We start from the raw sequence: 10,461 nt of genomic DNA on the forward strand, positions 1-10,461 counted from the left end.
AAGAGCAAAACTCCATCTCAAACTTTTTGAACCATTTCCTGATGGCTGATACAGGGCCCCGCCTTTAGGGAGGGCGGGGTGGTCGACGGCCCCCGGCCCGACACCCCGTTAGGCTCGAAAATTTTAAAAAAAATAAAAAATTATATGTCTTTTTATGAATAACAAGATGTATATTTTATGTTTAAACCCAATTACATAACAACTAGTTTGGCGTATTGGCAAAATGATATTACTCTCAACAAAAAGGTTGTGGGTTCTAGTCTCATTTGGAGCATGTTTAACCTTATTTATGTATAAAACTTTTTTACACAACTCAAATCATAACCAAGTACGGCCATTTAAATATTTAATTATTTAAAGCTAACAAATACTCATTTTACTAGAGGCCTAAAAAATTTTCGCCTTCGGTCCAAAAAACTTTTTGTCTTCTCAAAGCCGGGCCTGGGCTGATATTGTTGTTGTTACTTCCCTCGGTTTACACAACATAAAAAGTTACAACTTCAAACTTTTAGGCCAAACAACTTGTTCTCCAAGTCTTATCTATTCCTAATAAAACTCTTCTTTTTTTTTTGAATGGCAAATATTTGTTTACTTCAGATGACTCGAACCCAAGACTCTTAATGTTAAAAGATATCATATGTTCTTGTTAACCATGATAACCAATGGGACCATATCTAAAGTAGAAAATTTAAGGAAAATATTGTGAATGAAACTACTGACATATTTACCTAGACAAGTGGATTCTTTGGAGAGAGTAGTATAGATAATGTTATTTCCATAACCGTTATATGCACATCTTGATAAGGTACAACTAGAATCTGAAGCAATATTTCCAAAATTAAAATTGGTGCCTACACATTGGGTAGAAGGACAAGTTCTCCCATTTCGCGGATTAAATCCTGATGGCTCACAGTTCAATCTGAAAATATCGAAATGAAACCTGACTATAAGAATTCAAAAACAGTTGACCAAAAATGAAAAACTGAAGTTGACTTGCATCCAATTGTTAGCAGCATTGCATTTGCATCGGACACAATTGTTAGTAGTATAAGTGTAAGTGCCGTTTGGGATGAGCAAAGGGTAATCCGTAGTCATTTCTCACTTTTGTGTTGCAAACTAATAAGAAAGGAAAAACAGAAACGGTTATAGTTTACCTCTAATAAAAAGGTTCCTTTTTTAATACACTTTATTATTATTATTATTATATATTAATTTACAACTATTCTTGACAAAGGGTGTGCTTTATTTTTGTATTAATAGGCCTATTCACGAGCCGAGCCGAGCCGAGCCCGAGCCAAGGCAAGCTCAAACTCGGCTTGATATTCAATCGAGCTGGCTCGGCTAGAGCTCGAGCTCTTAATCAAGCTAAAAATATGAGCTCAAGCTCGGCTCGGTTTTAAATCAAGCCGGCTCGGCTCGGCTCGATTTGGCTCAAGTTTACCTGTAATAATAACAATTATATGCAACCATCAAGTTAAACTAAATAAATATGACGTTGATATCAACACCAACTAAATACAAACTAAATAAATACGTCTAATACAAAATTAAGCAGAGAATCGGCGGCCGATGGCGGAGGATGAGCGGCAGCCGATGGCGGAGGTGAATATGAGCAGCGGCGAAGGTGAATATGAGCATCTAGGGTTTGGGTGGAAAATGCAACGTATACTAATTATTGAGTGTGTGAACTATGAAGTCTCATCTCTCAGTTACTCAGTATATGGAATTAAGAATATGGATTATGAAGTATAAGAAAGGAAATTGAGCTGGATTAAAGGAAAGCACATATGTTAAAATAATTGGGCTCGATAATTATATGCATGTATGTATATATATAATAAACTAGCTTTATCCCCCCCCCCCCCCGGTGTTACAGGAGTTTATTTAAGTTTTTGTTTTTATCGTTTTACTATTTTATGATGATTTATTTTATTTTTTAACTTAGTATGTTTTAATTTAATACATATATATTAGTTTGTTATTATATTTTTTGGCGTTTGAGTATTTTCAATTGAGATGTGTAGGTTTTTTAGATTTTAACGAACAAAAATACACGAACACGAACATGTTAATTTTTTTAAATGAACAAACATGAACATAAATATTTGTCTAACGAAAAAGGGGACATGATGTAGTTGACGATGACGGGTAGTATCGGAAGTTAATTGACGATGGAGATGATAGACCCGCAATGGATAACATGTAAAGATGATAAATTAAATTAGGGTTTGAGAATAAAAGTATTTACCAATAAATAAGATCTTATAACCCATTTGAGAGCTATTAGGGTTTGGTAAGACCCATAACCCGTGGAAATTATTCTTTGATGATTAAGGGGTTATTTCACAAATAAATGAGATCTTATAACCCGTTTAAGGGTTACCCGGGTTTGGTGGGACCCATGACCCGCGAAAATTATTGTTTGATTATAAAAGAGTTTCACAAATAAATGAGATGTTATAACCCATTTAAAGACTATCTGGGTTTGGTAAAACTCATACCCGCGATTTCGGGTCAAATGCATGAGAAGCCTCCATTTAGAAATCAAGCAATCTGGTGGCTCTAGAGAATGGGAGGACAACCTGAGAGCGACACATAGGATTTCATGGTAGCCAATTATATAGATAGTTCGATTAAAATAAAATAGTTCGAGCCAATCGAGCGAGCTCGAGTCGAGCCGGGGCTAGCTCAGGTTCAGCTCGTTTAGAAATCGAGTCGAGCTAGGCTCGGCTCGTTTACAATCGAGTCGATTTCGAGCAAGCTTTCTCCGAGCTTTTTTGGTGAGTTTCGAGCGAGATTCAAGCCGTAATATTTTTGAACAGCACTAGTTGTATATAATGCTTTTGAGGTTGTGACTTATGCTTTAAAAGTTGCATACGGTGCATTGTGTTGTGTACTTGTTCATTTGCTTAACACGTGTCTTTCCATTTGTATCCACTACCGTTTCAGAAAGTTTCTCTGTCACCAGAGTTTTTTTATCTCATCGTTCATTCTCTAATTGCAGAAGCGCTAGAACTGACGTGGTTATTTTCTATCTGATATTCTGAATTGATGTGATTACCCCTAAATATGCAATGTTTAATGCCTGATGTCTTACTGTTTGCGATGTTTGATTTGGTATTGTTTGAGGTAGATTGTTGTGTTTTGTGCTTGGCTCTATTGTTTCTTCCGATTACCACTTGCTTTATGGCTGTGATGATGCTCTGCTTTTTGGCGTGGCAACATATGTTGCAGCCATTGTGCGGACCTGAGACTCATGTAGGCAGTGAACTTACATTATTTGTGTTTTCATAAAATTACAATATGTTGTCAACGAATTATATAGCACATTGAATATTTTGCTAACAATGTGCGGCCGATGTGGTGCTTTATGTCTATTTTGTGACGTTAGATGCCGTGCACATAAAGTGTTCGATGAAATGTGCCTCTCTCTTCGTTTGGGTTTAAGAAAGGCTGTGATGGTTTTATGAGCCTAGGTACGCTGCACATAAGGTGTTTGACGGGATGCTTTGACCATTGTGCTACACCTTTAGGATTTTGGGGTGATGATGATACCGTGGTGCTTGGACACAAGCAACTACAATTGCAGCCATGAATATAAACTGATATGCCTGTATGAAGATTGTCATTAAAACTTCATATTAAATATATTAAAATAGCTAATAATCTTTTTCATCCTTTATTTTCCTACAGGTCTAGGGGCAAAAAGTTACATGCTGAGCATTACTTCTAGCTACCAGGTAAACTTTTAGTTGTCACTCGAAACAACAAAATATTAAATGACAAAATCGCATCCACTTCGAAGTTATTAAAATGCTTCTCCCTTTTTTTGATAATTAATAGGGAGAAAATAAGAGAACTAAAATCGTCTTTTTGTTGTAATTAGTGACCGTACCCGTGCGTTATGACGGGTCGAGTTGGTGCCATGATTTGTGTGTATTAGACATATTCATAAAATCATTAGGAGTTATTAACATCATCAAAGTCAGTGACATTGTTAAACCTTGAAAGCTCGGGAGGAAAGAGTGGACTAGAAGAAGACAAGGTTAATCTTATTATGAAGTTCAATTCTTTCATGCTTAATATTAGAATATAAAGAGTTGATGGGTGGGTTTAGACTGACTTACTGTAAAACATGTATTTCTAATAATAAATGAGGAAGGTTTGCTGGAAGTTTTTTATGGAGTTTATGAAATAGATGTAATGATAGTGAATTAGCGATTGTATATGTGTGGTTTTTTTTTTTACAAATTATGGCTTTATATGGTGTGGAACATGATGACTATCGAATCGAAGCCAACTGAGATGCTGGTAAGTTATGTTTTGCCTATTTATTTTGTTCAAAACAAATACACGGATACTATACATGTTAGGAGGTGAAAGTTTGAAATTTAGCTTACAATCCATGCCGGCCATGTTGAGTATTGATTCATTGGGGTTTATGTACTTAAAAGTTTTCGTTACTTTATTTATTGAGGTGATTTAACTATTAAAATTCATCTATTCTTTACTTAGATGTAGTTTTGTATGCTTTCTGTACTGTTTTGTTTCTCTGTTTTGACTTAAGTTTAGCTATTGTATTATATGTTTAGCAGGTTTTAGAAGGTGCCAGCAGATGTTGGCTTCAAACTTTGATTACGAGGTATTATGTGTTTAGCAGGTTTTAGAAGGTGCCATCGGATGTTGGCTTCAAACTTTGATTACGATAAGTTGGCAAGTTTGTTGGATTTGAGCTAAGGGGCAGTATAACAAACATTTAATTACAAACTAGGGTATAGGCTCGCGTGACACGCGGGTGGAATAACTTGTCACTAAATATATTGAAATATAAAAACTTTTTTGGCCGTCATTTTATACCTAACAAAATTTATACTCTTCTAAAACAACCTGTTTTGAAATATTTTCAAAATAGTTGCAAAATATAAAAAAATTGGAATTAGTCAACTTCAAAAATTTATGAAATTTTGTTTGATTTTTAACCAATCTTGCAACAAACTTTTAAATGATCACTGACATTAATATTTTGTTAATATTGGAAAACTTGAAAACATTTTACAATAAATGAATTTTCAATTAACTTTAGAAAGATTAAAAAAATTTATGTTGACTTTGAAAATAATTAAAGGTGAAAAAATATGATGCAAAATCAACGAAAACAAAATATAAACGTATAGAAAATAAATTATCAAATATTTTTAATATTCTTTGAAAACATTATGAAGACTTAGACTATTAAATTGTTTGGATGTTATAATTAGAAGATTTATATTATGTCTAAATTTTTTTTGTTAAAATGTATAAAAATATAATACGTGTTTATTATATATTATTGAGAAATTTAGTGATATTAATATTTTGTGAACACAAATTCAATAAAAAAAAATATTGAACATACATAACCAAATTTAAAACGGTGAATATAAAAAGAAACTTATGTTTCGGGTGTGGAATCTCATAATCAATTGAATCTACTACAAATAATAACAATAAGAAATTAATATGTGATTAATTTAATTTTTGAAATAGAAAGTGACATTAATATTTTATGAAAGTTGTCATTTTTAATAATATTCACTAAATCATATGTGCCGAATAATATTTATAAATGATGATAAAACGGTTATTTAATTTATGATATATTAAGTATTAATTATTAGAAATTATTAGAAATTTTGTCAATTTAAATATTGTGTTCTAAAATAACGTGGTTATTATTTTAGTATTAGTTAATAATTAATATTCACGTAAATTAAAGTAAGATTACACTACAATTATGGTAAGTATTTTTAGTTTGACAATCAGTATTTTGAATATTAAAATCATAACTTATTCTAGTTAATGCAAAATCACAAAAATTAAAATCAAATCGGTTTTAATTTTACTAATATGACTAATTAATTTAGAAATAATTACCAAAATGAAAATTAAATCGGTTAATTTGAAAACTTCAAAAAGTTATGGAAAGATTTTGAAATGAGTTTAAAATTATGGAGAGTATTAAAACTTTTAAAAATTTGTTGAAAGATTGGTCAATTTTCGAATTTAAAAAGAGTTTAAATATGTTAATTAAAAAGGAGTTTAAATTTTGTAGTTTTAAGTTTGAATTTGGTCTTCTATGTAAAGATAGAAATAATTTGAAATATCTTGATTTATTGGAATAATAATATTAATAAATTATGAAAAGTTGTCATGTTTAATAATATTCACTAAATCATATGTGACGAATAATATTTATAAATGATGATAAAACGGTTATTTAATTTATGATATATTAAGTATTGATTATTAGAAATTATGTCAATTTGAATATTGTGTTCTAAAATAACACGGTTATTATTTACTAATATGACTAATTAAGTTAGAAATAACTACAAATATGAAAATCAAATCGGCTACTTTGAAAACCTAAAAAAATTATGGAAAGATTTTTGAAATGAGTTTAAAATTATGGAGAATACTAAAACATTTAAAAATTTGTTGAAAGATTGGTCAATTTCCGAATTTAAAAGAAGTTTAAATATCTTGTACTTAAAATCATGAAAACTTTATAACTTATTTATTGGGTTTTCCATATATAATGTAATTGGTTATATATAGAAAATATAATGTATCTTACAATATAATAACATAATAATGTTTTAAGTCAAATATATTGAAATATAAAAATGGTAAGGTGTAAATGTTATTATTTATGTCAAAATAAGATGTAACAACTAATTAGAAAAGGTAATGAATTAATAATAATAAAATTACTAAAATTATAATAATTATTATAAATTATAGAGATTATCATTAATAAATAGATAAATATAAGATACAAAAATAAAATTTTCTTTAATACATCGGTTCTGATTAAAATATATTAAATGGACAAAATAAACAACTATATATGATTGATTATATAAAAATCAAATAAATTACATAAATTGTAAAAAATACATAAATACATGAATAATAACAAAAATATACATCAATATTAAACAAAAAATAAGATATCTTATCAAAAAATCTTCAACCCATGAAATTAGCTATATCAACTTGGGAACATAACCTGAAATGAGAAAATTAAATATTAATATTCGTTTTACAAATATTAAATTTTAATCGTGGTAATGTTACATGTTATGAAAAATTTACCCAGTAATTCATAAAATTCAACTTTAATTTAAATTTGGAAATTTATAAAATTTAAATTGCATCGTTTTAGAAATAATAAATTTTAGTGATGGTAATTTTATAAATTATGAATGTTTGTTTAATCACTCATTTAAAAAGTTCAACTTAAAGTTAAAATCAACTTTAATGTTTGACCCGGCAACTTAAAAATGTTTGACCAGCAATTAAATAAAAAAATCAACTTAAATTTAAATTGGAAAATATAACTTTTTTAATCAAATAGTTTTAGAATTAATTGTTCTGCAACAATAAATCACTTAAAAAAATTAATAAAATCAATTGTTCTGTTTAATTAAATAAATTTTTAACCATAAATAAATGGTAGAATTAACAAATATAATTTTAGCTTTTCCTTTTTCTTCCAGAATTCGTAATTATGGCGTCAATCAATTGGATTTTTGGAAACCGTAATTACAGGGCCAATTAGTTGAATTTATAGAAACGTCGTAACCTTCCAAATTCTTACTCCAAATTGGTGTTCACGGTTTCAACTGAATCAGATCGTGGTTCGAATTGAATTGGTTGGAGATCCTAAAAGCATCAGGTACCATTGAATTGAAGATCTGGCCAATTGAAGCAATTGAATCGCGATCCAAAGCATACCCAGATTGTATTCGTACCGCGTTTGGGTACACACGATCCAGATCGAAATTCGTGGCATGTTAAGCGATCCTTGTGACTATGGGTATAACACATGAACGGAAAAACTTACCGAAAAAAAAATGTAAAAACGTAGAAATATTAACTTCATCGCCGTTTTTGATTTAGAACCTAAACTGATTTTAAAAAAATCAGTTAACAATGAAAACAAAAATAAAATGTTAGATCTACAATAACCGGAAGAAAATATGATTTTGCCGGAAAAATATATAACCTTGCCGGAAAATCATATAACATTGTTGGCCATTAGAGTATAATATATAACCTTACCAGAAAACGATTAATCTCGATCTACATTACCGGAATATAGAAGATGGTGGATGGTGGAGTTAGTAAGCCGAGAGAGATAGGGAGAGAGAGATAGATTAAATACAAACAAAAACGGAAAACAAAAATCTTACCGGAAAACCATAATAACTTCAAAATATCAATTCAATCTTGGATTTTGATATACAACCTAAAGAGATTATTACAAAATCATATAACAATTAAAATAAATATAAAACCATATCGGAAAACCTTACCGGAAAAAGATATTACCTTGCCCGAAAATCAAATAACATTGTTGACCATTAGAGTATAATATATAACCTTACTGGAAAACGATTAATCCCGATCTACATTACCGAAATATAGAAGATGGTGGAATTGGTTAGTCGAGAGAGAGAGAGAGAGAGATTAAAATGATTTTGGTGGAAAATATTAAGGTTTAAATAAGTTTTTTGGTGTTTGGTCAACATGACACAATATTAGAGCTTCTGGAAATGGTAATTTGATGATTGGATTGCACATGTGGACAGCCTAGTTGAAGGTCATGTGTCCACATTGTATTGCTTTAATAGTATTTAAAGATAAGTTGGTAGCTTATTATTAGTGTTAAAGAAATTAGCAAATCTGTATCTTAAATTGTTAGTAGTTATAGTGTTGTTATTGTGAATTAGTGTGCTACTAAATTATCACATTTGTTTCGAAATTACATACCGCCACCAAGCGTGGGCCATTTTGTTTTCGTAACATAAAGTATCTTCTTTTCCTTATTTAATGCTCCAGCCGCAACGCGGCACGGGTCTAAATACTAGTTATTATTTCATTTTGTATTAAGCATATACTTTTTTTGAAAGTTTTATCTTTTGCTTGTTGTAACGAATACACCGACCGAGAATGTCATAAACCTCACACCAACGTGCAGGTAATCATTCTTGTTATCCCTAAAATTCTTAATAGAAAATTCTTTGTTTTTTGCAAGCGGCATTAGTTTGGTCGCATGTGGCATCGGTGTCTCTCTTAAAGGGTCATAACACTTACCAATCTTTTCTTACTCAAGTTCGATCCTAGAACAGTGGTGTTCTCCGTCATTTAATAACATACATTTGTTAGATTTGAACCTCGGGCCTCTTGGAGGAAAGTCATATATAAACAAACCCCCTTGACCATCATTATCATCTTGCAAACCTTTGTTCTTGCCATACGAGTTCATCTCTTTCATCTTGCTGAACTCGTATTGTGTTGTTTGTCGATCATCGTTGTCATCATGGTGATGACAGGTGTGTAGGTTTTGGTATTCATATTATTGTGAGTAGTGGAGTTAGATCTATTGTCAGTTTGTAAATTGTATTTCCGTAATAATCGATTCAAGAATTTGGAGGAACAAAGAGTTTGAAGATTTGGTGTTTGTGAAATAATAATAATAATAATAATAATAATAATAATAATAATAATCAAACAAAGGCAACATTACTACCTTTAAGAGGAACATCAAGAATGGAATCAGGTAGCAACTCTGCAGGACTAGTCATCCCATTCAAATCCAACAACGTGCATGGTCTCCTTGTTATTAAAGTGCTGCGCAATCCCACTCAACGTGCTCCCGGCCGTGGCCAAGTATCCGTAATGAATCACCTGCTCTCCACCAGCTACACGGCAGCGGAATCCACAGCTTCTGACCCACTGTTATATTATTTGCATCGGGTATGTTATTCACACTCTGGATCTGCGGGTAAAGCACCAGACGAGAGAAAACCTCAGCAGCAATATAGTAGAGTCCGTCATCCGGTACGACATGGGTCGGTGGTTGGATATTCCGGTACCGTTTTGGCATATGCATGGGAATGGGATCTTGAGGACCTGGTCGGCGTTGAATTGTTGGGTTTTAGGGGTGGTGAGTGGGAGGTTGTTGGCGCCGAGGAGTGATCGGAAGTTGTTTATATCAAACAGTTTGGCTATGGCAGACAAAGTGGTGGTGTTTGGTAGTTTGTAGTCGATGGGTGAATTGCAGGTGGTAGTGGGGTTGGTGCATCGGAATCCTGGGGGTGGTGTGGTCGTGTCTTGTGAATAGGATTGAATGAAGATGGAGGAGAGCATATTTACGGTGGGGAAAACAACTCCCATAGCTTACTGTGAAACATGTGTAATGAGGTGGGTACATGCATGTTTGAATGAGAAGATGAAAAGGTTGACTTGGTGTCTTGGTAATATTGCATTATCACATCAACAACATTTGTTGTGGGTTTGCATGATGATGTGGAGGCCATAACAAATGAATAGCCTAGCCCTAGCCACAATCAACATGTTCATAGTGAAGTTTTTTGTAATATGTCTAATGAAGTTTCTTGTAATATGTCTTAA

At 31.7% G+C, this 10,461-nt stretch overlaps 1 pseudogene across 1 annotated transcript; it reads right to left on the reverse strand.

Moving 5' to 3' along the window:
- Positions 1–487: 487 nt before the first annotated feature.
- LOC143587297 (lysM domain-containing GPI-anchored protein 2 pseudogene) lies at positions 488–10,224 on the reverse strand (annotated as a pseudogene). Its single transcript, XR_013144859.1, has 3 exons — positions 9,578–10,224; positions 998–1,116; positions 488–919 (listed from the first exon to the last, which is right to left on the reverse strand). The product of XR_013144859.1 is annotated as a lysM domain-containing GPI-anchored protein 2 pseudogene (transcript).
- Between the last annotated feature and the right edge of the window lie 237 nt (positions 10,225–10,461).

The sequence above is a fragment of the Bidens hawaiensis genome, unplaced genomic scaffold, assembly GCF_021521415.1.
Source record: "Bidens hawaiensis isolate Kalapana, Puna unplaced genomic scaffold, B.hawaiensis_p1.1 tig00035440_1, whole genome shotgun sequence".
Taxonomy (NCBI): domain Eukaryota; kingdom Viridiplantae; phylum Streptophyta; class Magnoliopsida; order Asterales; family Asteraceae; genus Bidens; species Bidens hawaiensis.